The following is a 25,158-nucleotide window of genomic DNA, read 5'->3' on the forward strand; positions in this document are numbered from 1 at the left end:
ACTGGGCTCTCTTTTCCTGTCTCTGATAGGAAGGAAGGAATGGATGATCATTGGACAAAGGATGGGCATTCTCATATTTCCATTGGCTGAAGGAGGGCAGGAGGAGAAGCAACACTCATTGAATGAATGGCTACAGTGGGACTACTTCTGAGCAGAGCTGCAAGGATCGGGTCGTCCTGGTAAGACTCCCAGCTGCTGCTTGTGAACCTCCTCCTCCCTCTTGCTGCTTCTCTCCCAGCTCTCTTGCTGTCCCTCCCACCCCTCCTGCCCTCTTGACAGATGGGCAGGGACATCAGGGGAGTGTTCAAAGAGAGCTCCAAAACATGCACACAATCCCCAGCAGCAGCCCCGCTGGTTTTTTCCAACTTTTTAAAAGATGGCTTTTTAAAGGGAGGGGGACTCGACTCAAGTCCATTAGAGCCATTAAAGGGTGACTTGGAGAATCGGAAAGTGCAATAGAGAAGCAAGAAACCTGTAAGTGGGTCTTTAAAGCTATTTTTCCACTGATCTGGTATCCACTGGTTTTTGACGGGGCAGAGATCCTGAACTCCGTGTCAGGCCAGAAGGCCCAACACAAAGTCTCTCAAGTTTGCACTGGCAAAATAGTCGGTGTAGACTTGAGAAGCCCCATTGCAGGGTTTGGGGTTTTCCCTGGGGGAAGGGGATGAAAGTTTCCTTCCCACAGGACACCTCCAGCTGCTACCTGGTGCCTGTTGGATACAGCAGTAACCGCTTTGGGGCAGTTGCTTCAGCGGGCACTGGGAAGATTGGATTGTAAGTGACCTGGGAACAGAATATCTCAAGAATCATCTCTCCCATAGCAACCTGCCCAGGAACTCCATTCTACTTATGAGGCCCTTTCACTGGAAACCAGAGATAAGGCCTTTGGGGCTGTGAGGCTGAGAATCTAAAAAGCAATGCCTGGTCCGAACACTGCTCACTATCAGCAACCCAGTAGACTGTTATTTCAGTAGGCTTTTTTCAGAATTGTGGCCACAGTAGCTATTTGCCAGCTTTTCAAGCCTTTTTAGCTGTTGAAAGTTTTGTTCAACTGTTATTGTGTTATTTTTATTGTTCTTAATGTTATAAGCACCTTGACTATTTTTACAGAAAGGTGGGGCAGAAATGCTAGAAATAGCTGATTAACTGAAATAATGAAAAAGTACCAGGCACAATCCCAAAGGTACTCTTTTCATCACATGTTCCTCCATCCCAGCTTATTTGCTTTTATTTATTTCAAGATTTATACCAGGCCTTAGCATTTCAAAATTACGCACTCCAAGTGGCGAACCTAATAAATTGAAAGCAAACCACACCAATATAAACAACATGAGAAACAACCAAAAAACCTGAACAGCAAACACACACACACACACACACACACACACACACACACACACACAACCAACCAACCAACCAACCAACCAACCAACCAACCAACCAACCAGAAAGAAGAAAGAAAGAAAATCATACCATTAGGGCAAAAGCCTGTTGATACACAAAATCTTCAGAAAGTGACAAAAAACTAAGAGGGGCTAATAAGGATTTCCTGCAGCAGGGAGTTCCACATCCTGGGCACTGCAATAGAGAAAATGTTTTCCCTTCTTATTGCTAACTGTTGACTCAAACCTATTCAAAGCCTGCGCTGGTGGAACACATGGTCCACTGTGCAGGCAGCCACAAAACTGCTGTAAAGAACTTAATGGCAATGAAGGGAGCTGGTGGGAAGGATGGAGCCTTCTGTGCATGTGCTGGTGAGCAACAGAGCTGCACTGGAGCAGGTAAGCCTAGCACAGGAAGGTAGTTGAATGGGTCAGGGTGAAGGTGGAATGGAGACGAGATGGGCAGGTCAGCTGATCAGGTTGAGGAGGGGGCGGGTTCGGCAATGACAGTGCATGTGAAATTCCGACCTCCTCCTCAGGCCTGATCTGCCTACACAGATGAACATGAACTTGTGCCAGCAATATTGCTGACACAGGTTCAAGTTAACCCTGCTGCTGGGGCTTACCCCAGGCAGAGGGACAAATGTTCACTTATCCTAAAGAGACAACAGCAAAAAAAAAAAAATCCCCTACATTATGCAGTGTAGAAGACCATGCCAGTGCGGTGCACAGCTATATGGGGATTTAGTTAGAATTGAATTCCAGTAGTGATGGAACATGCAGAGAGGCCTCTCTCGTTGAAGGCAGGGGATAGGCAGGATCACATGGGAGAAGAGATGGTCCTTTAGAACTGTGGCAGCTGCGCTTGGTGATATGACAAGCCTGTCTTTTCCTATAACCAACCAGCAACACTGCAAGACACTTTCCAATGATCTTCCACTGGAAACACAAAACAATGGAATTATGCTTTCTGTTGTCCAGCGCTTACAAAGAAATCCACTATTACCAGTCATTGCATTCCAAGTTGTTTTTATCTAGTGGGTCCGAGCTGAACAATGAATTAACAAATACAAAACAGAATCCATGAGTGAACCATTGCAAGCACAAACTCATGCAATACACAGCCCAGATCTCCTCATCTGTCTAGAAACAACAAATTACTATCAAAGGGAAACAGTTGGTCCAAAGCAGCTTCAGGGCTTGTCTAATGGAAGTAGTGCATCCTGCATATTTAGATTTCTAATATCAGAATAGGAGCAAACTAATGACCTAAGAATAGTACCTGCCTCCTTATCCTGGCATGTACCTAGAGGGGACAGTCTGAATGCCTCACCTCACTGGTTATCATTATTATGTCATTCAGATCAATCATTTGCGGCTCAATGCATTGTAAATGCAGCTTTGATCATTCGTTACACTTTGTTAGTATTTATCAGCTCCAGGACTGCACTAATATGAAACAGCAAAGCAAGGAAGCCTCGTTACCAAGCACAATCACCAGATTTAAAATCTATGTATTTTTTCTTCCTGAAAAATTATTCAAACAATGGCGAACTTATTCAGTCCAAGAAACACACACACACACAAAAATTCACCACCTACACAGCAAAAAACCATGGCAAGAGTGAAACTTTAATGAATGACAGGCAAATCCTTACCCACAGGTTCTCCAGAAGATAAGGAGCTCCGTCAGAACTATTGGAATTGTCTCACCACAATCCGCTGAAAGAATTCAAGCTGTGGAGCATTAAGGCAAATTCACACGACTGAAGAAAATTACAAGAGTCACATAATTTTCTGATGTGAAACTGCCATCAGAGAACAGCTACTGGGCTTTTGTGTCTCTCAGAAGGGCAGAACCTGTCACTCTAGGTGAGTTTATCCAAATGAATACCTTATCAATTAGATAAAACCAGAACAGCCACTCATATGAACACAGACTTCAGGATGATTCACATGACCAGTCCATTTGCAGTCAGCAACTTCCCCTGCACCAGCTAGTTGTGTTTGATATTTAAGTAACAGGGACACCCTGTCATAGTAGAATCCCTCTTTCCTTTAGACCAGTGTACTTCAACCAATGGGGTTGTAAAGCCTCATTTTGGGGAGTGGGGGTCACAGCAACCTTTCAAAGACTGTGAAACAGATCCAGTCCAATAATGATACTGCCTTATGAACATTGAGTTCCTGGTATAATCTTGCACAGCCTCTTCTTGCTGTCTTGCCCTGCAGCTCCTAAGGCTAGTCCTGCTCAAGCTACTGCCTCACAGGGTTGAAGACACAAGAAGTAGGGGGAAATGGGGCAGAAGTCAATGGTAACAGATTGGGTTCCGTGAGGGGGTGAGATCAGCAGTGGGTCTCATACTTTATTCATTTGGGGGGCGGGTCTGTAGAGAGTCTGCTACAAGACTGGGAGGAAATGATTTGCCACAGTGAGTGCTAACCCATACATTAAACACTAGTGGGGAAAGCAGAAGCTCCTTCCCTGCTTATGGGCTAATGGTTCTCACCAGCCAGGAGTTCTATGATTTCTAGGGTTGAGTGGGTGCAAAACGGAAGTGCTTTGCACCTGCTGTTATTGAAGATTCCAAACCTCGGGGAGCCCCACACCTCCTGCAGCCTCCAGCAGCCCTACCTAGTTACAGGTAAGTGGAAAGTAAGTGGAAAGCGCCCCCCTTAGCCACATAATCCTGGGGATCTTGTCACTGCCTCTCCCCTTCCCCACCCCTTAAAGGGACAGGGGAAGCATTACACGAACTGATGGGTCGTGACCCGCCAGTTTGAGAACCACTGTCTTAGGTGATTTCTGTATGTCAACATATACAATGTTAGGCAATGTATGCAATGTTAGGTAATGCTCACTATTTGCGCAAATTTATGCAATTTCTGCACATGAACATCATTTTCTTACTGGGATTTGACCATCCATGGAATTTGTTAACCACTCAGGGTTCCATAACCAAATGCCTGTGCATAAGGCAGGTCCACGGACAGTATTGTATATCATTAGCAACTGTGAGGCCCAAAAAAGAACTACCACAAAACGCTCTTCAGATACACTGCCTTTATGCAATACTAGAAAACATGTATGGGGGCGGAGTTAACACTCAGTGAAGTAGCAGGGAACCTTGGAGGGCTCCGGGGGGGGGGGGAACTGCTAAATAGATGTGTTTTCCAAGGACCTCACCAATGAGGTTCTCTTCATTGCCAAGAAAAAGGAACGAAAGCTGAGAGTTTGAATGGGGCAGTCTCCTGAAACGGTGGTTTCAGAGATATTTCCCTGATTGCTCTGTGCTGAATCACATCGTATCCCGGACACCATCTTCGGAGACGATTCGGACAACTGAGGACCCCCCCCCCAACGGCCTAGATAAAACATGAAAGCGAACAAAGCCTTTAACTGTGAGTAACCAGTTCATTAAATGGCTATAAAAAGAATTGCAATCAAGAGATTGGAAGGAGGGAGAGACAACCTTAAGATTATTTACATTGGCTTGCAGTCACCCAGAGGGGAAAAAGAGTGAATGTGGATTTAAAAAGCCCCTGCTGGAGTCGTTTTTTTTTTTTTTCTTCTTATTTGTAACAAGGATGATTGGAAGAAAAGAGATAAAGGATCACCCTGTTGGAATGGTATGCATGGAAAAGAAATTAACAATTAATCTTTAAAGTATAGAACAATTATCACTTTCGTTTTTGCCGCAAAAGGCTTGACTTAGGCCTGAACAATTAAAGGTATACTAACTTAATTTGACTGTGTTATTAACTTGAATTGGATTACTGACCCACCCCTTTTGGATATAAAAACTTAAACACTTTCTTTGACAAGAAGGGATGCAAGACAATAAGAATTGGATGACTCTTTAACTGTGGGAATCGGCTTGATTTGATACTGATAAGAATGATATCAAAAAATTTAAAGGATGTTAGTGAAAGTCAGACCTCATTAATGGAGATGTTGCGAGAATTCAGAAATGAACTGAAGCAAAAGGTTGGAAAACTATCTGAACAAATGAGGCAAATAAACTGCTCCCTGACAAACAGACAAACAAAGAAAAGTATGGAGGGGATGGAAAAAAGAATGGACCAAATGTCAGATCAAACTAAAGAAGTGGAGATTTTTGTAATGAGACCAGAGATGGAAAAAGCAGCATTTATTATTAGAACTTAGAATTTTCAGGAAGAAAAAAGAGGGAACTCAGAGAAAGAGAGTGCGTCCTTTCAAGAAGAAGAAGAATCTTTGCATTAAATTCAAAAAGAATAAAATGGAGAAAATGGAAGAAGAAAAGAGAGGGATCAAGAAATATAAGGGAGTTAAGAGGAAGAAGAAGGAGTGGAAGGAGCAGTGGGAGGAGCAAGAAGGAAAATATCAACAAGACAGAGAACAAAGAAAATACTAAGACAGGAAGGGAAAATGGCTGAATAACAAGTGGAAATTTTTTTGTAGATATTAATGGATTGAATTCTCCTCAGAAGTGAGGAGTATTCCATTAATTATGTCAAATCAAGTAGATGTAAATGAAAACAAAGTTGGAACACAAATATTAAGATAATTAAAGCGGTATCTTCTAAAGAGAATTTATATAAATTGTTTTATAGATGATATTTAATGCCAGAGGAAGTAGCAAAAATGTACCCTGGATCATCAAATAATTGTTAGATATGCAAAGAGAATGAGGAAATTCTTTATTATATGTGGTGGTTATGTGGAAAGTAAAGAAATATTGGAAAATGATATATATTGTTACAAGAGATTGAATTGTGTAGTACCGTTCAAACCGGAAATATTCCTTTTAAATGTTATATCAGAAATTGAAGACCAATATAAGAAACATTTTATTGTACATATCAGTATAGTAGTATAGCAGCAAGAATATTCTATGTGCAAAATATGAAGCCTTTTTATGATTGGATAAATAATTTTAGATAAACAATAGTGATTGTTTAGTTAAATCAATAATTAGTATAATGACAAATAGGATAATTTTTGTATCAATGGTTTTTTTTTTCAGTTGTTGTTGATTTCTTTTTTGGATTAAGACATGTTGTAATATATGGCCAATATCCTCGTGTGTAACCTATGTAGTCCCAGCCCTAAGTTTAACCCATTTTCCTTACCTATATCTGTAATAAATAAATAAACTTTGCACAAAAAAAAGAAAACATGTATAAAGAGGAGAGATTAGTGTTCCTATATGCTAATAATATAGCATATATTATTCCACTATAAACCGGAAATTCCACTTCCGGTTTAATCACACTTGGAACTTTCACTGTTTGCAAGCCGTAGGGAGCCCTGCAAGTGCTGCGCTGGGCTCCCCACACCCCCTAGAGCCTGGCAGCACATATGGTTTGTGAAAAAATAGCCCCCCTCCCCCTGCAGGGGTGCAATCCTGGGGATCGCTTTGCTGCCCCTGCCCCCGCGAAGACTTACCCCGGGAGTAAATCTCCCAGGAAGTTTGAGAACCACTGGTATATGGGGTTTCAGCTTGAAATTCTATCCACGCTTATCTGGAAGTAAGACCCATTGAACTTAATAAGGCTGCAATCTTATCCATACTTATCTAGGAGTAAGCCCTATTGACTATAATTGGAGTTATTTATGAGTAGACATGCATAGGATTGGGCTCTCAGTATGCAGGCCACAGGGCCACATCATTTTGGATAAAAAATGTGTGACAGATTATTTATTATAGAATAGAATAGAATGTAATATGAAATACAACAACTATAACATCTGCTTTTAAAATGCTTCTCCTGTGTTATTTGCAATTTACTCTTGAATATGACCAAATACAGACCTTTCAGCAATGCGTGAGCTATGAATCTTGCCCCCACCTCTGCTTAAATCTCTCTGCAGCCTTCTCTCTGCACCTCATCAAAGGATCCCCTCCTTTGTCAATTACTCTCCTTTGACAGGCCTTTGATATAGACATGATGCAAAATAGTTGGACTACTTTTGCCAAAATTAAGGTATATGTTGAATTGTGTTATTTAAATTACATCCTCATACATCTGAATGGTATCAGTAGTTTGCATTCAAAAGAATATGTTAAATGAAACTTTTCATGATAAGATACGATTAATTATACAGTATACAGAATTTTTGATATCAAGGCTATGATGATTGCAGAGGATGTTCTATATAAGTATTCTGAACAAAATTGGTTCTGGCACTATGACACACTATTACACTATGACATAATATTTTTAAAATATACTCTCTCTCTCTCTCGTGTGTGTGTGTGTGTGTGTGTGTGTGTGTGTGTGTGTGTGTGTGTGTGTGTGTGTGTGTGCTATTTATGATGTGTTTTGAATTTAAAAACCAAGACAACATACTGAGGATTTAATAATTGCAAAAGGCACTACTAATCTATTGATTGAGATCTTAAGTGGTGACTTGTGTGAGTAGCTCCAAATTCATTTAGGGTCCAATCCTATACAATTTTCTAGTGCCAGTGCTGCTGTGCCAATGGAGTATGCACTGCTTCCTGTGTTGGGGGTGTTGTCACAGAGGCCTCCTCAAGATATGGGAACATTTGTTCCCTTACCTTGGGGCTGCATTGTGGCTGCACCGATGCTGGAAAGTTGGATAGGACTGGACCCTTAGTCCACTATTCTTTATATGAATTCCAGTGACCACTAGGTTGTGAGATTTTTGCCCAAGGGTCACAATTACAGGTCCTCTATAGGCAGGGAAGGCAGGGGAAGGAATATCTCAAGCGATGGAGAAACACCCAATGGTCTGGTAGTTGGTTGAGACAACAGCAGATCTGCTGCAGCCACCCAGCTAGCACTCTGCACTCCACTGAAACTACATGAACTGATATAGAAATACAAGTCTTACAAGATATCTGGGGGATCTGTAGAGCATGTGTGGGAATAAGGCCTAGATGGGTTCTTGTTGAGGAAGAGAGCAGATAGTTGATTGTGACCGGTCTGGGAAGTCTTTCACCACTGGGGGCTATGGAGGAAGACCAGAACCTTTCCTCTCCAGTGAGGCCGATAGTGAGGCATCACATGGTCTACCAGGAATAGATAGTGTTTTACTAGTAAGACTATGGTTCAACCTTTTGCTCAACATTGCTTCAAATGAGGAGCAAACCAAAAGCATTTGCATTTACTGAAGCAAGCCTACATAAGCACAGCACAATTTACACAGTGTTCTATACTGGGACTGATGCACCAATAGGCTGTGAATCAAGCAAGTGCAAAACCACTAACAGAGATGCTATAATACATGCTTATGTTGAGGCAATGAGAGAACACACAACAAGGGATTGTGGCCTATCAGTACCTTGAGGCAAAACTTTACAAGCTGTCCCATTCACGGGTTTCAGATGTGATATATATATGACAGACATTCTGGCATGTCAATGGCATTAAGTCAGAGGTGTGCAAAATAGATAGAAACAGCCAAGACAAAACAACCTGACAATCTTTTTCTTGCTTGTGCTGATGGTGGTGGTGTAGCATTTGAAAAAAAACAGCCCACCCATGTCTGTATACCCGCAAGCTCGTGTTCATAGGATCAACATTTTCTACCTTGGATATTATTTTCTAACCTAACTGCACAATCCTATACTTTCAGAATCCTATACAGTGTATACAATTGTATACAGTGTATACAATCTTATACACTCAGAAGTAAGCCCCACCATGTTCAGTGGGATTTATTCCCAGGTGTTTATGACACAGCAATCTGAAATTATTTTCAGTGTGTTCCAGGAGGGGGTCAAGTTGCAGCCCCAAGTTTTCCTGCTATTGGGAGAACTTAACTATATACCCCAAAGTGTCTAACCAAGCTCTGGGAATGCATTGTGTTTCTTAACCTAGTCTAAGATGCTGGTCGCTCTTCTGCCCTGCCAAGACCTGGTACCAGAGCCTGTCCATCTAAATACTTTTCTGCCCTACCAAAGTCTGCCAATCAAACTTACCTCCCAGATCTACCCTTCTCCCTGGTGAGTATGGCTCCTCCTTGCCAAAGCCTCCTTCAGTCATCTTTCGCCAATGTCTGGGCACTCCTCTACCATGCCAAAATCTGCTACTTAACCACATTGCCAGGCTGCCTATCTGGGTGATTCTGTACTCTGACAAAGTCAGACAAAATCTCCTGCCATGCCTAAAATTTTTGCATCTTTTTACTTAATTTATATAGCGGTTAGGCTGTGTGCCTTTTTCAACTGGGTCAAACAGAGAGACCCTTAACTAACAGAAATGTGGCAAGTCTGATGACCTCAAGGGGTAGTAAAAATGCTTGAAAATGTCATGCCTATTGGATGGATAACAGAGAGGTTAGAGACATCGGCTGTTCAGAAAAGTTTCCTATTGATGCCAGTGAGAAACAGAAACAAATGGACTAATGAAAATGGTTGAAGCACATCATGAAACACTAGATTTTAACAAGTGCCTAACTAAAGAAAGGAAGGTTTTAATAATGAAAATGAATGAAATAATGATGTAACTACATTTTTTTTCCTTGCATAGCTTTTTCAACATCCTATGTTCTCTCAGTTCTTGTTGCAATGCATTGCAATGCAATGATGGGTGATAAAGGGCTATCTCAGAGCATCTTTAAAGTGCTTTCTGCAAATTTCAGCAGCCTGACATAGAAAGCATTGTGGAAGTGTTCTCTTATGTTTGCCTTAGCTTGTCCTATGCTGACTTCAAAAACTGGACTGACCTGGGTCTATACTATGTCAGAGAGTGTGACAGAGATCATGTTGCTTTCTTTAAGCTGTACCAGGTTGATTGGCACATGTACAATTATCATACGTGAGAAGCCACCCAGAAAACCTATTTCTGTTTATTCAGTCAGAGTTTTCATAAACTTTCAATGGGCATATTGTCTATGATTAAAAAAAAAAAATCAATATTGGCTGCAGTCCTAAACATATTTACTCAAGGTGTAGGTCCGTTGACTCAATGATGTTTCTTCTTAACTGGTGCCCTGATCATATGGAGTGGCTTCATTGGCAGCAACACAAATAGTGATGAAGCACTGCTGGAGCATGATTCGATGACTGAAAGTCAAACAGAACTGGTTGGTGAGCCATCTTCATCATTACCATGTTCTGTCAGGTGACTGAAGCAAAAGTTATTTAGATATGACTTATAACAAAACTTATGGCCCAATCCTATTTGGGGTTCTCAAACTTCCCCCCACCGTGATCCACCTGTTCTCTGGTGGAGGGCACCACATCCCATTTCCTTCTCTGGTGCTGTGTCTCTGCAGTCCTCTGGAAGCAACTGGAAGTCACTTCCACAACCCTGGAAGTAAACCAGAAGTGACTTTCCAGCTACTTTTCCAGGGTCATGGAAGTGACTTCCAGTTGCTTCCAAAGTTTGTTGTACTCCATCCTATGGATGCCTGTGGCAAGATAAAGAGTCTGGCCATGACCAGGCTGCAGTCTCTGGTGCAGGCCTCCAGAAGTGACTTTCCAGCTACTTCTGGAGGCCTGCAGAGGCCTTTTGAAGCCTGTGGAGGTCTGTTGTAGCCTCCAATTGAATCCAGAGGGCTCCAATCTGGAGGGCTCCAATATGGAGCCAACCAGACAAAAGGGTGGGTGGGACTGCTCACCAAACATTGGGCCATGACTTACCAAGTGGGTCATGACCCACTGTTTGATAAACCTTGTATTGGGCTGTTATGCCACTGGAACATGTGTTTCAGAAGCTTAACACACTTTACAGCTGTTGCAAATGCGACAACACCAGAGACTGCAGCCTGGTCATGACCAGACTCTTTATCTTGCCACAGACATGCATAGAATGGAATACAACACAAGGAACCCAGATAGGACCTTTCTGCCCTTTCCCATAGAAATGTAACAGTCTTGCAGATAATAGTATCTAGTTGTAGCTCATGAATATGTTCAAGAGTACAACCACTGTGAGCCGTAAGAGGAGAGACTCAACGTGCAATTTTTAAAACGTCTGGCTTCAGATAAGCAAACGCAGTTCATAGGAATAATAATTATTATTCACACTAAAACCCAAATGTATATTTTCTCTGCTTTTTTATTTACAACATAAAGTGCTTTCCCCGGTAAATCAACAAATATGAGTATTCATGTCACCAAGTGCTGATGATTAAAAATAATTACTTTAATGGTAGCTGGCCTGGTGCCAAACATGATTAGGGGCTGCGTTTCAAGTATGATAGTAGATAATTTACACCTCCTTTCAACCAATTCCAAACTACTCTTAATGGATTCTATTTTAGTTTTTATGAATTAATAGACATGTAGTGTCCTATTCTCTATACTATAGTCACAGTTTGCGCCCACGTCCACAGAACTGTCTAGAAAAAGGAGACAGCATTTCCAAATCATGCCTAATCAGCTTATCTGCTCCCTGCCCCTCCTGGAAGCTAATGTCCTTGCTTTTGCCCTTAGAACTATACATGAGACAAATTCATAGAAAAGGCTTTCTTAACTAGACAGACTGAAAGAAAAAATGTATTCAGGCAAGTGATATTTTTCTGCTAAATTCCATTTGGCTAGGCAAGGTAGGTCCAACTTATGTGGTGGATCAATGACACTTGGGGCATATCTAATTCATGAGTATGCAATAGATAGATAGATAGATAGATAGATAGATAGATAGATAGATAGATAGATAGATAGATAGATAGATAGATAGATAGATAGATAGATAGATAGATAGATAGATAGATAGATAGATAGATAGATAGATAGATAGATAGATCTTCCCTCTTTTTGAAGGCTGGTGCAAAAGCTAGTTTTCTGGATATTTGGGAGCTAAAGTTCTGTTTTTTGGCTTGCTACTTTTGCTGTTGTCGTTCTTAAGACGATTTTTGATTTTTTTTTTAAGTCTGATTTTTAGACAGAGCTTACTTTTGCTTGTAACCTTTTAATGTGAACCTGTTTGAGAGCATCCCTGTTGAAGCGTAATACGGTCATAAATATTGAAAATGAATGAATACGTGTTTCTTTGTTGCATGCTATGTATAAGGATGTTCATCTTTTGTTATCGGATGTTTTTAATATCTCTATGTTGCTATATAGATTAAATAATTTTTTAATGCAAACATCACTTATGGTTTTTATTTGAGTATGTGGTATGCACAAAGGGATGTGCACTTGTGTGTGTGCATCAGAGCCTGCCTGAGCCAATTCTGAGTATATTGATGATATCATTATGAAGCTGGTTTCTGTGGACTGAGATACACTAAGCAGTGATGTGTCAAGCACATTGTTCTGTAGCTTTTGATTACCTCCACTCAGTTTTTGTTTAAATGTGGATATAGCCATCTTGTAAGACAGCAGTGAAAGATGAACTCATAAACTTATGGTTTGTGGCCAAATACGCCACATCAATTGGCTTTCTCTCATTCTTACCTCCTGTTCTTTCTTGCTTAAAGAGTCCTGCCTGGATAATTCTAATTCAATACATGTTGTATCTAAGGCACTGGGGATGTTCATCCAAGGAGTAAGGAGCCTCAAAACCCAAACTGTAAAATAATTTCTGGAGCTGGCCTTTTCAATACATTTAAAGGAAACATAGCCATCTGAAGAAGCAGCTAAGGGGCAGAGAAATGCTTGCTTTCCAAGATTCTTATGATTTGCTATGGCATGCTAGATGTCTTCACTAGGAAGCATGGGAAGTTATTCCAGTGGTGGCACCAGGGTGGGGCAGGATGCAGGTACAAGATGGGCATCAAAGGTTGTGTAATAGGTACTGATGGTTACAAAAAACAACGTTAAATGCTGGATTGCTTCCAGAGTGGAATGATTAAATACGTTTTCATCATGGCAAATGATTATCATGCTAAATGATAAACAGATACCAGCATCCGCAGAGGCTTAGTGAGGATAGCAGGATAGGTAGAGTAGCTGTGATGCAACTTCCCATTGGTTCTGTTCCCACAACTTCATACACTGACATGCATTCAGCCTGCAGTCCTACACACCTGAGAGTAAGTTCCACTGAATGCAGTAGGACATACTTCTGAGTCCATTGGTTTGTACTGTCGGTCACTTAATACTGCGGGTGGAAGTGGGAGGGAGGAGAAAATCAGAGGCCTGCGACATTGGATTGCTGCAGTCAGCAAGTCTTTTTGAACCATAGCCTCTGAGCAAGCATAGAGAGCATTTGGCATTTCAGGGCTGTAGTCCCTTAATGGCTTGCAGCCATTCTTCAGTTGTACTCCTACAGCTTCCCAGGTGTGTGTATAGAACTAAGAACCTACCCCTGGTGTAGAAATGACTTCTGTTGGGCCATTGAATAATTCTGACCAGAACAAAGACAAAAGATCTACATGCTAATTTTGCTAGACATTGAATAGACAATGTCTGCATTCTACCTGCATTCAATGTCTGAATATTTAGCATTCTACCTCCAACAGGGGGCAGGCAAGTAACTCTGGGAAGCTTGCAACCAGGACATGATGGAGATACTCCTCCTATTGTTTATTCCAGGATCCAGTAAGCAGTAATTCAGTCTATTGCTGAATGTGGAGATTCTATCTAGTTACCATGGCTAGTAGCCATTGATAGATCTGCCCTGGGTGGTGCACAAATGGAGGACAGATTGCACAAGAATGAACCAGACCCAAAGAGAGGTATTTGTCCAACTGCTTGTTCTGCTTCTGTACTGTGCTCCAGGAGGTTTCTTCATTTCTACCTAAAGGGTATTAATGTGTACAGGATATTTTTGGTTTAGTTATTATCCCAGAAACGTCTGTTTGGAGCATTAAGGCCATAAATCAGGCACCACAGGATATGCAAATATTTCATTAAAACAGTCGTGGCTACTACAAATTTATTGAAATGTACATATGATTGCAATATATACGTCTTCACACATACTAATGAATGTGGAATATATTAAATATGGTTTTAGGAGGTTTGGAGGAATAAAAATCCCACTAATAATAATAATAATAATAATAATAATAATAATAATAATACAGGTATTTATATACCGCCTTTCTTGGTCTTTATTCAAGACAGTTTACATAGGCAGGCTTATTTAAATCCCCGTAGGGATTTTTACAAATGAAAGAAGGTTCTTTCTTTCAAGAACCACAACATTCAGGTGTTTCTCTCTGATCTGGTTTCACATCCTGGCCTCCATCCTCCCACGCTCAGAGCAGATGGAATAGCTCGGCTTCAGCTTGTCAGCTGCTTCAAGGTTGCACAGTGCCGGTGGCCTCGAACCGGCGACCTTCGGATGTTATCTTCAGGCAAATGGAGGCTCTACCCTCTAGACCAGACCTCCTGCCCACATCACTATTGTGATGCCCATGAAAGTTGACAGAACATCACTGTTGGAATCTGAAGTTCTTGCTCTCTCCATTTTTTTTCTACCAATGAGTTAAACTACTGGCAGTTTCCTTGAGCTGCCTCATCAATGGGCCTTGATCCTGATCTCAAGAAATCATGGTTTGGGCTGAAAGGGTACTTAAAACTCCATGTCCAATTAATCCCTTGCTTTTGCTGAACTTCCAAAAAAGGATATCAATTAGTGCCTATTGTGATGGCATTTTGTGCGATGCGTATGCATTTGGTCAGCCATTGACTGGACAGAGTACATCAACTAATTTTACACAGCATTTCACACACACACCATACACACACCCAACAAGTTATTATCTATTTGGGAAAGTTTTGAACCAATGATACAGAGCCAAAAGTCCCTCTCATGTTATTAAATAACCATAATCCCAGTCAATCTTCTAATGACAGGCTGAAATTCTATGCATACTTTCCTGGGAGGAAGCCCCATTGAATACAATGGGACTTACTTCTGAGTAGATATTCATAAGCTTGTACTATTAATATATCTATGCTAGTTTAGAAGACAATGTTGTGTCATGTCCTAGGACTGGAGACTTTAAAAATTAAAGCCATGAGCTCAAATTCTGGTAAAGCATCAAACAGAACATTTTCAAATACAACATCTACTTAAAAAAACAAAACACAAAATAAAAACCAAACTATTCAATACAATGTTATGATTGATAATTTAAACCATGCAGAAGTCAAACAAGAAATCAATTCCTCCCAAAACTTTAATAACCTGACTTCCTTTCATACATACATCAAGCTATAAACTTAACAACACTTTCACAGTCACATAAAAGACTATGAAAGCTCCAGTTATTAACATAACGTCACCACTTTCTACATTGTTCATTTACATTTTCTACAACAGAAACATATTCACACCGAGATTAATATTTTTCACTGAATAAAGGTACATGTTGAAAAAGACCAACTCTGGAAGATTAAATCCAAATTATTTCAAGATTCAGGTGTTTTTTGTTTTCGGAAACCTAAATTTACATCCACCCGTAAGATCTGGTTTCAGATGAAACATGATGAACAGAATTAAAGCAGTATGATGACTTGAAGCACTGGCTTAAAAAATAACTTCATGCTAAAAGGGATAGAATATTTCTTGAGGAGTAAATCACTCAGAATATACCATTTCCTGGAGAGGGAGGGCAAAATGAATCCAAAATGGAAGTGGTAGCACTCCCTTCACCATCAGGGGTTGTGTAGAGGCACCGTGGTGGGCAGTTCAGGGCATTGAGCAGAACACCCCACCCTAGCAGCCTTGTGTTGTCACTGCTGAACCCCAAACGGTTGGGGTTCTGTGGAGCAGTACCAACACTTTGTGTCATGCCTGGAAGCAAACTGGAAGACAATGGCACTTTTCCAAAACTGACATCCCATGTCAGGCCCCAGCAGTTCCCAACCTGACAGCTACATTTCAAACCAGTTGTCGTTTCTGAGAACCCTTTAAAGGCAGCCACAATAAAAACTGTGCTACTGTAATCTAGAATGGCTTTTGCTGGTATTTTGCCTCCCGTTTCATGCTCATTTGTAATTTTTAATATTGCGTTTGTTTTATGTTTCTGTGGTTTATTAAACTTTTGTTTCCAAAAAGGTCTGCGTAAATGAGATACCGAAAACAGCAGGGGAGCCTGTGCATAACACAAGAGAGCCACCATAATGAGCGGACAATGGCAGCTTTGGCTTCAGCCAATAGGGCATCAGTTTAAGATAGTCTTTAGAAGGATTGAATTTGCTGACTGTTCAGGTGTCTCTGCATCAGTTTGCCAAAGCTTAACTCTCCTCTTACAGCATTTTTGAACATGGTTTTCCATGCCGTCCAAGTACCCTGTGCACCTACATCAGCTCAATGGAAGCATAATTCTTGAATCATGTAATGCAGGGGTTTCCAAACCCCGGCCTGGGGGCCAGATGGGGCCCGCAACAAACCTATATCCTGTCCAGGGCAAGTCCCCTTCAAGCCTCTGACCTGTTCAACAGAATGTGACCAGAGCTATGCTCCAGTTGCATCTGGAGGATGTTCTGAGAGCCAGGGAGGCCATGCGCCTTTCCTCAGAATACCTTCTAAAGACCTAAAAACATCACTTCCTGGAAAAGCAGAAGTGATGTTTTTGGGCCACCTGTAGGCCTTGGGCTTTCTGAGGCTTTCTAATGTATTTATTTAAATTTTATATTTAAAATTTTTTAATTTTTCCAGCCCTCGACACCATGCCAGAAAATTTGATGTGGCCCTCTGTCCTAAAAGTTTAGAGACCCCTGATGTAATGGGTTCTCACCACCATTCCTCCGTGTTCAATATTCCTGAGCACATGATTCTATTTATTCTTCTATCTTTGACATGACACTATTAATTCTATCTTTTATTTCTTCTACACTCTGTTCCAAGTAGGAGGGCTGAATCATATTTAAGAAAAAGAATGCTTAATTAAAACCATTGTTCCTGTATGTTGCATTGTTCCTGCAAGGCAAACTGAAGACTGCAGCTTGTCTGAAGCATTTCATGGGGAACATTGACACTCACATGTCAAGGCTCATGATCAACTATTTTAAAGCAAAGGAACTCAGTTCTGAAGAAACTCTGCATGTCTAACAACATCCTCAAGGGCCTAGTCCGGAATCTGCCCATAAATTTGAGGATTTTTTTTTTTTTATCAACGATCTTCAGCACCAAAGGAACAAAGATGTCTTCTGTTATATCTTCAGAACCACACGCTCTGGAAATTAGTAGAATTTTTTAGCTATGAAGTATTAAACTAGTAAAAATAATGTCAGGAGTCAAGAATGGCACGGGACTCAAGGCAGGGCTGAACGTAAGGAAGAACAAATGAAGCCAGCGCACACATAATGGTGAAGTTCCCTTCATCATAGCTAAGAGATCAGACGTGAATTATGGGTTCCTTCACCGCTTCTCTTACAGTTAAGCATTACATCTTGAGCAACACTGCAGGGATTGTGACCCACAGGCTGCCCCTTGGCCATGTCTATCTCACAGTCTGTGATACTATACACCAGTGTTTCCTGATCTGTGGGTTGGGACCCACCAGCGGGACACAACCTGATTGCAGGTGGGTTGTGAAGCTGAAACGGACAAACTGATAGCTGGAAAATGTATTGAGCTTCATGGAAAGCGAAATGGAGCCACACATTTGTGTTTACTCAGAGTAGGCAAACATGCCTTGGCTCTTATCAAAAGCTATGTGAAGGGGAATGCAAGGCCACCAGAATGGTCATGGTCTGTTGTATGTATATTGTATTGGCAACCTTCAGTCTCAAAAGACTATGGTATCGCGCTCTGAAAGGTGGTTCTGGCACAGCGTCTAATGTGGCTGAAAAGGCCAATCCGGGAGTGACAATCCCTTCCACACCAGGAGCAAGTGCAGTCTGTCCCTGGTCTGTCTCCCTGGCTATGGGCCTTCCTTCTTTGCCTCTTAGCCTCAGACTGTTGGCAAAGTGTCTCTTCAAACTGTTGTATGTGGAGCTCAATAAATCCTCCAGAAGGCAGTCCCTCCCATCATAGTAAAAAAAAAGATAGAAACAAAGGCTTCAACGGCTGATAAAGTGAAGCTCTTTTTTTTTTTTTAAGTCTCATAAAGCTAGATGGGTCCCAATCAAGTGTCATTTTAAAAAGTGGGCCCCAGTGCTAAAAAGTTGGGAACCACTGCTATACACACTTAACTGGGAGCAAGTTCCACTGAACTCAGTGGGTCTTAATGCTGAGACAACATGCCTAGGATTGTGCTGACAAGGATCTTTATTGCACTGTGAGTCAGAAGAGCCATTTTGCTGGCCTGCATAGCACAAGAGCAGGAACTCTCCACAGGGTGCCTAGTGGTTAAGCCCCCTTGAGTAGGGACCCTTTTGTTCATACAGCCCTATATCATGTGACCAGTCATTGCATATGCAAGTGAAATCAATTGCTTGTTTGTTTGTTTACTGAAAGGCAGATATTGTGGAGCCCGAGTTCAATTGTGAATTTATTTTTGATTTCGCCCGTCCAGGTCAGCTGAAAAGCAAAGGAAAAGCCTCCTGGAGGGCTTTCTTTGCTTGCAACTTTTGAGGTCTCTGAGATGTAGATTTCCAGCTGTGCTTGCTATAAGCCATTGAAAACTGGCAAACCCGTGTGTGAGCCAACACAACACAACCACAAGCTTGGCAAGCAATGACTACTGCCAGATGCCTTTGCAATTCCTTTGCTTTCTATGGATTTCAGACGCTCAAGTGTTGTGTTTTTCTTTTTTTCCCCTTTTCTTTTTTCATTACTCTCACTGCTTTTGTTGTTGGAAATACTTTCAAAGTAGAACACAATGTTTTGGGTTGCTCAGCCAAAGTTTAACTGTCCTTTTGCAGTGTTGCCAAACTTCCTGTTTTCAGCAAAAACAATTTATTATCATGCTGGTTCTTTAGAATTGAAAGGATTTTCAGGCACAAACTGCCCCCCCCCCCCCACAACTTGGCTTTTTAGGTCTTTTCAAAGAATAAACTTGCTTGCTTCCTCTTAATTATTCTCTCTCTGTATACAAGCACGGAAATGTATTTAACCTTTGCAATTTCTAGCAAGGTGCAGAAAGTGTTTTAATTATTCACAAATTTGGCAGCCTGAACTTAAAAGCTCTGACAATAATGTTCCATGTGCTGGAGAAATAGTGTGGATTGGTTCTTTCCTGCTCAGGTGGTTTGGCAATACCAGCACTTGTGGTTGTTTTAAAGCCAGTCAAATGAACCACAGTTTCAAACCTTAACAGTTGAGTCTGTTAACACATTGATTAATCAGCAGTAAGAAGGGGAAACAATGGAGCTGAATGCTTTTTGGCATGTGCACTTTGGCTGCAACCCTATACTGTACACAGTTTCCTGGGAGTAGGTCCCATTAAACTGAATGGGCCTTACTTTTGGGCAGATGTGCATAAGACTGCACTGGCAGTCTCACAGAAAGAGAATTGATGGAAAGGTGCAGCAGAAAGCTAGATTGGGAACTTGTATTCTAAATTATTTTATTTATTTACAAGACTTTTACCCCTGCTAGGCACTCAAAGCGGCTTCCAAAAATATCAAAAAATAGACATATATAAAAGTTAAAGGGTCTATAAAATCCTAGACCTTGCTTGAGCAGAGACAAGTCCCTTGCGCTGGCCCAGGATTGTTGCAAAAGTACAGTAAAGCACTTTTGCACCACTCTGAAGGGAGTTAGACCGGCGCACAGATGCACGCCTGCCTTCCTGCGCCTCCGCAGGCCCCAGAGAATGGGTGAGTTGCGTTGGCACAGGAATCTGGCGTGGGGGGGGGGCGTGGGGAGGGCATGGAGGAGGCAGTTGTGCTGGATCCTGACCTCAGTTCTTGGGTGGTGCAGAGCTGCCTCTGACTGCTCCTTTCTGTTCAGATCACGAGGTGATCTCACGAGGTGGCTCAGATTCAAGTAAACCGATTGGGGCCACTGCAGCACAACACAGGGTAAGCAGAAGCAACTCCCCTTTCCTTGAGTTGCGCTGCTTTTGGCCCCAAACTTGCACTGGACACAGCACAGGCACACCAGCACAAGTTAGGATTGGGCTGAAAATATAATAAAAGAATAAAAACACCTTACAAACTCATAAAAGCCCAGAGTAGAATTTAAAAAACCAGCATCAAACTATGAAATGATTAAAGAGCAGCCCACTAAACAACATAAAACTCCCATATTAAAAGCCCTAAACCAGGAAGGTGAATGTAAAAAGAAATGTCTTTAGGCCTCACCAGGAAGTTTCTAACGAAGGAGCAGTTCATAAGCTGAGGAAGTGGAATTCCATAAAACTGCTGCCACTATGGAGAAGGTCCTACTCCTTGCTGCCACCCGTCTCACCTCCATTGGTGGTGGCACCTGTAAAACGTCCCTCTCTGATGACCAGAGAGGATGGGACAGATTATATAGAAGAAGGCGGTCTCTCAAATATCCTGGCCCCAAGCCATAAAGGGCTTTAAAGGTCAAAACCAGCACCTGGAATTGGGCCTGGAAACAAATGGGCAGCCTGTGCAGCCACTGGAGCAACAGCCTGACAGAATTGTACCGCTAACCTCCAGCAAGCACGAAGGACGCTGCATTCTGCACTAGTTGCAGAATTAGATGCTTCTATCACTGCAGTTGAAAGGGTAACCCTGGATCAGGAAAGTGAAGCACGGCTGGCTACCCTTAATATAAATTCTGCCTTGAATGTATATTTCCGTTTGCACGAATGCACATGCTAAGTGAACAAAGAATCACCATTTAGGTGGCAGTTCACTTATATTTAGTAGGATGAGAGCAATTGTCCCTATTTATCCTAGCATTGTGTCTTTTCATTGTACTCTCCTTTATGTCTTTTAACAATATTTTTTTATTCACATTTTTATACCACCCTTCCTCCAAGGAGCTCAGGGTGGTGAACATGGTTCCTTCCCTCCTTTTTGTCTTCACAACCACCCTGTGAGGTAGGTGAGGCTGAGAGATAGTGACTGGCCCAAGGCCACCCAGGAAGCCTCATTGCTGAGCAGGGATTTGAACCTGGATCTTCAAACCAGTTCCTGGCTCTTCCAACCAAACAGGCTGCAACCACCGAACCACTGCACTTTCCTGATTTTCTGTTAGGACAGGCAACCATTTACTAATTTCTTTTGTTATGCAAACCTCTCTGTTTTGTTGACAGGTGGTATGCAAATATTCTAAATAATGGCAATAATAGTCATAGGTTGTATTCTAAGGGCGCAATCCTAACCCGCGCTGGAGCAGGCAAGCCAGGAGGCTTGCGCTGCAACCAATGCGGGATTGCAGCGAGCAGCGGCTCAGCCACGGGCAAGGGGAAGCTCTTCCCCTTACTTGTGGGTAAGGGCTGCACGACCCTATGGGTCTCCTTGGACCTGCACCACCTCCGGAGGTGGCGCAAGTCCGAGGAGAACAGAGCGACTTGAAGCCTCTCTGCTCACCCCAGGGACGGGGGTTGGGATCCGGCATAATCACCGGGTCCCAGCCCCACCCCTGGCTCCCCGTGTACCCTCCCCTCCCCCTGCCCAGTAATGCCCTCTCCCACCCCCTCCCCACACACCCACATGCCTACCTTTTCCGCTTATGTCGGCACGCTCGCGCCAACACAAGCAGTGGCGCGGGAGCTGCGGCGGAGGCTTCTGCCTCTGTCCGCACGTCGGCACATCTGAATGCGCCAACACAGCTCCCGCCTAAGGAGGCACAAACGTGCTTTACAGCAAGTTTGCGACCCTCTAGTGCCACCTATAACTGCCGGTTAGGATTGCGCTCTAAGTAGTGTGCAAAGAAGGAAACTCACAAAAGTGAATTTCCTTGCATTCTCTTTGGCACAGCAGCTGGCAGGCACCAGTGGCGCAGCAGACGTGTAGGTGTTACAGTGTAGGTGAGCTGCTGCAGTAGACACTTTGTGTCACGTGCCAACCTCATAATTGCCCAGGCAATGCCCTCTTCAATAGATTCAAGTGCTCCAACCTTCTAGGCACGTGTGCCTGTTTGCAGTGATTGTATTAAGTGTCTCATTGGATCTTTCTTGCCTGTTTCCTGTTGAAGTGGGGCAGTGGGTTAGAGAGCAGCTTTGCAGACAGGCTGGTGTGGGTTCTAGGCCTGCCTCTCCCTCTTCTTTTGTCCCTGCCATTGGTCAAGCAAAAGCACTTCACCTTTTAGGGCCAACCCCTTGAACTTATTTTGCCTGGTTTCCAGCCTGTACCTTTGTGCAATGAGCTACCAGCACCCTGCTTTGCTGGAGTACTATTGAGGCTCCCTTTGTGACTTGACCCACTCCCTCCCCTGGTAAAAGGATTATTGGTTCCAGCTGGCAGACTCCCCTATAGGGACTCCAACCCCTGCCATGGAGGGATCTATGCACACGGCTTGTTGCACGTGGCTGCATTCTTCCAAGGGAGCCATCTTTCTATCTTGCTTTATTATGGTCCAAAAAAGTATTTCTTAGATGAACCTTGGGTGCTGGGATTTATAGCAATTCTCTGTTTCTTCTTCATTGCTTCTTGCAATGCAGTAGCTAAGGCCATTAGACTACGAGCTGTGCAGCAACAGGGATCTCCACTCTCTTTTTTCATTAGCCTTCATTTAGGACTTTTAATACTTGTCTCTTTTGGGGATAGGGTGGGATATACATTTCAGAATATAGATAAGAACCCTATCTGTAAAAACTCCTGCAGGTTGTGTATTTTTCTTTCATTCATATACACTGGCATTGTACTGCTACCATACTTTACAAAAGAACATTTGCAACCGTGACTTCAGCAAAATACATTCCCAGGCTTGGAAGTAGTGCCAGAGATTTGGTACTACTTATCTATTTTCCCATGCACTTTCAAAAAAGATTATGCACCACTTGCACTGGCTATTGAATTGTAGCATACTTCAAAGGATTTGCAAATTCTTTGAAAGTGATTTTGCATCTATGAAATTATAGTTTAAAACAAACTGCAGTATTTTGCATATTGGATTTGCATATGCAACTTAAACCTCCAATCCAAAACCATTTACACCACCTCAGCCTTAGAAAAAAAAAATGAGTGTAACTTTTCAGGAATAAAGAGCTTGCAGATAGCAGATAGTAGACAAAGATTTCCCAAGATAATATTAATCAGTCTCACTTCAGAAAAAAAGATCTATACAGGATATTGCAGTGAGCTCATCATTCATTTCAGAGTCATAGAAAATACAAACTGGCATATATTTATCTACAAGCATGCAATGGATTCACATGAGAGTTCACTACTGCCCTCACAAATGTAGTTCAAACTGAGATACAATCCTATATGCATTGACGTGAAACTAAGGTCTATTTTATTCAACAGATTTTACCCTTGACCATAAGATTGTACAGTTGATCTATTGAGAAGATGATGTTCTCAATATATTTGGAATCATATTTGGGAAGACACCCTTGAAAACAGGACAGTTTAGTCATTTCTATAGTTGGTTAGAATTCCCAACGTTAGTGATCCAGAGTTAATAGTGAATAGTGATCCAGAATGGGAATTCTGAGCAACTACAGAAACTGCTAGAATGATGTGTTTTCAGTGATGTCTTCCCAATATGATGATTGGAAAGATTAATAGAGTGATTCATAGAAGGCTTTCCAGTGATTCTCAATGGATCAGGAAATTGATAGATTTGCAAATCCGACTGTGAGGTAAAACTTTTGCCATATGACCAGTTTTCCAATGTCCAGCTTAACAATCTAGATGCCATCTAGAAGGTGTTCCACTGCACCTATTATTATCCTTACCCTACACATGCCCGATCTCATCTGATCTCGGAAGCTAAGCAGGGTCAGGCCTGGTTAGTACTTGGATGGGAGACCGCCTGGGAATACCGGGTGCTGTAGGCTTATACCATAGTCTTTCGAGACTGAAGGTTGCCAACCACTAATAATATGGTTAGAATAATATGAAGAAAAGGACAGAGGCTACTAATGACATTTCTCCACCCAAAGATTCAGGGGTGCCACCAGGGTCAGGCCAGGTTGAGTACTAGCCCAGGACCTAGGCCCATCAGAGGGACCATCAGGCCAAATCTTTGAATTCTCAGTACCAGTGGCAGTGGTAGCATCCAATTCACCACCAGGGGACAGGCAAAGGTGAACGGGGGGCCCAGTGCAGGCCCTTGCCCCAGGCCCCCCAGCAATCTGGCACAGGCACTATGAAGATCTTTATGGCTTTGAGGCCAGAGAAACCCTAAAACAGGAAGGTCACATACTGCCCTGAAGTTAAACAGAATGACAATTCAATTTCAGCTGTAACTGAAAGAAAAGGGGAGGTATACTGAAAGGACTGCTTTCCTGCCATGCAGCCTGGTGTTGGGTATCCTCCAAATTTAATCACTTGGGATGATGTTGTCATCTGCACCCAGCACAATGCAAAACCTTGGAGCGCAACCCCATTATAAAATAGCAGTCAGATAGTATGTAAACGAAAGACCTTGCTCCTTGCCAGCTGGTATGCTGCAAACATGACAGAGCACTGCTAAGAAAAGTGGGCTTGTTTTGCCATGGTAGTAGCATCTTTTTTGGACAGTTTATATAATTAAACAAGAAAAAAAGTATGAAATCAATTTGAAAAATGCGATTTCTGCATGGAATGATCAACATCTGAATAGCAAATGTGAGCATGCTGCTCTTTGAGCAAGATGTTCTATACATCCATCAGTGAACAGTTATAGAGACTTCCAAAATAAATCAGAAAGACAAATGGCCATTGTGATTCTATTGAAGGGAACATTTTTCGGCAGCACTACAGACGTGTGCGACTTTAAAAATGTCCAAACCTTGTCAAGAACTCAATGTTTGCCTTATTCAGAAATGAAAGCCTATAGAACAGCATTAGAAATAAATTTTGATACAAATGGTTTTCAGGCTCTTGGCAGTATTTAGTATCTTTGGCTTTCAGCGTCATTTGCTAAATCATGCTGGTTTTTAAGTTTATTGCCAAATTAT

The 25,158-nt window shown here is 42.1% G+C and overlaps 1 pseudogene; it reads left to right on the forward strand.

Moving 5' to 3' along the window:
- The first annotated feature begins 23,934 nt into the window (after positions 1-23,934).
- Positions 23,935-24,054, forward strand: LOC136636978 (5S ribosomal RNA; annotated as a pseudogene).
- Positions 24,055-25,158: the final 1,104 nt, after the last annotated feature.

Source organism: Tiliqua scincoides, chromosome 1, assembly GCF_035046505.1.
Source record: "Tiliqua scincoides isolate rTilSci1 chromosome 1, rTilSci1.hap2, whole genome shotgun sequence".
NCBI classification, from domain to species: Eukaryota; Metazoa; Chordata; class Lepidosauria; order Squamata; family Scincidae; genus Tiliqua; species Tiliqua scincoides.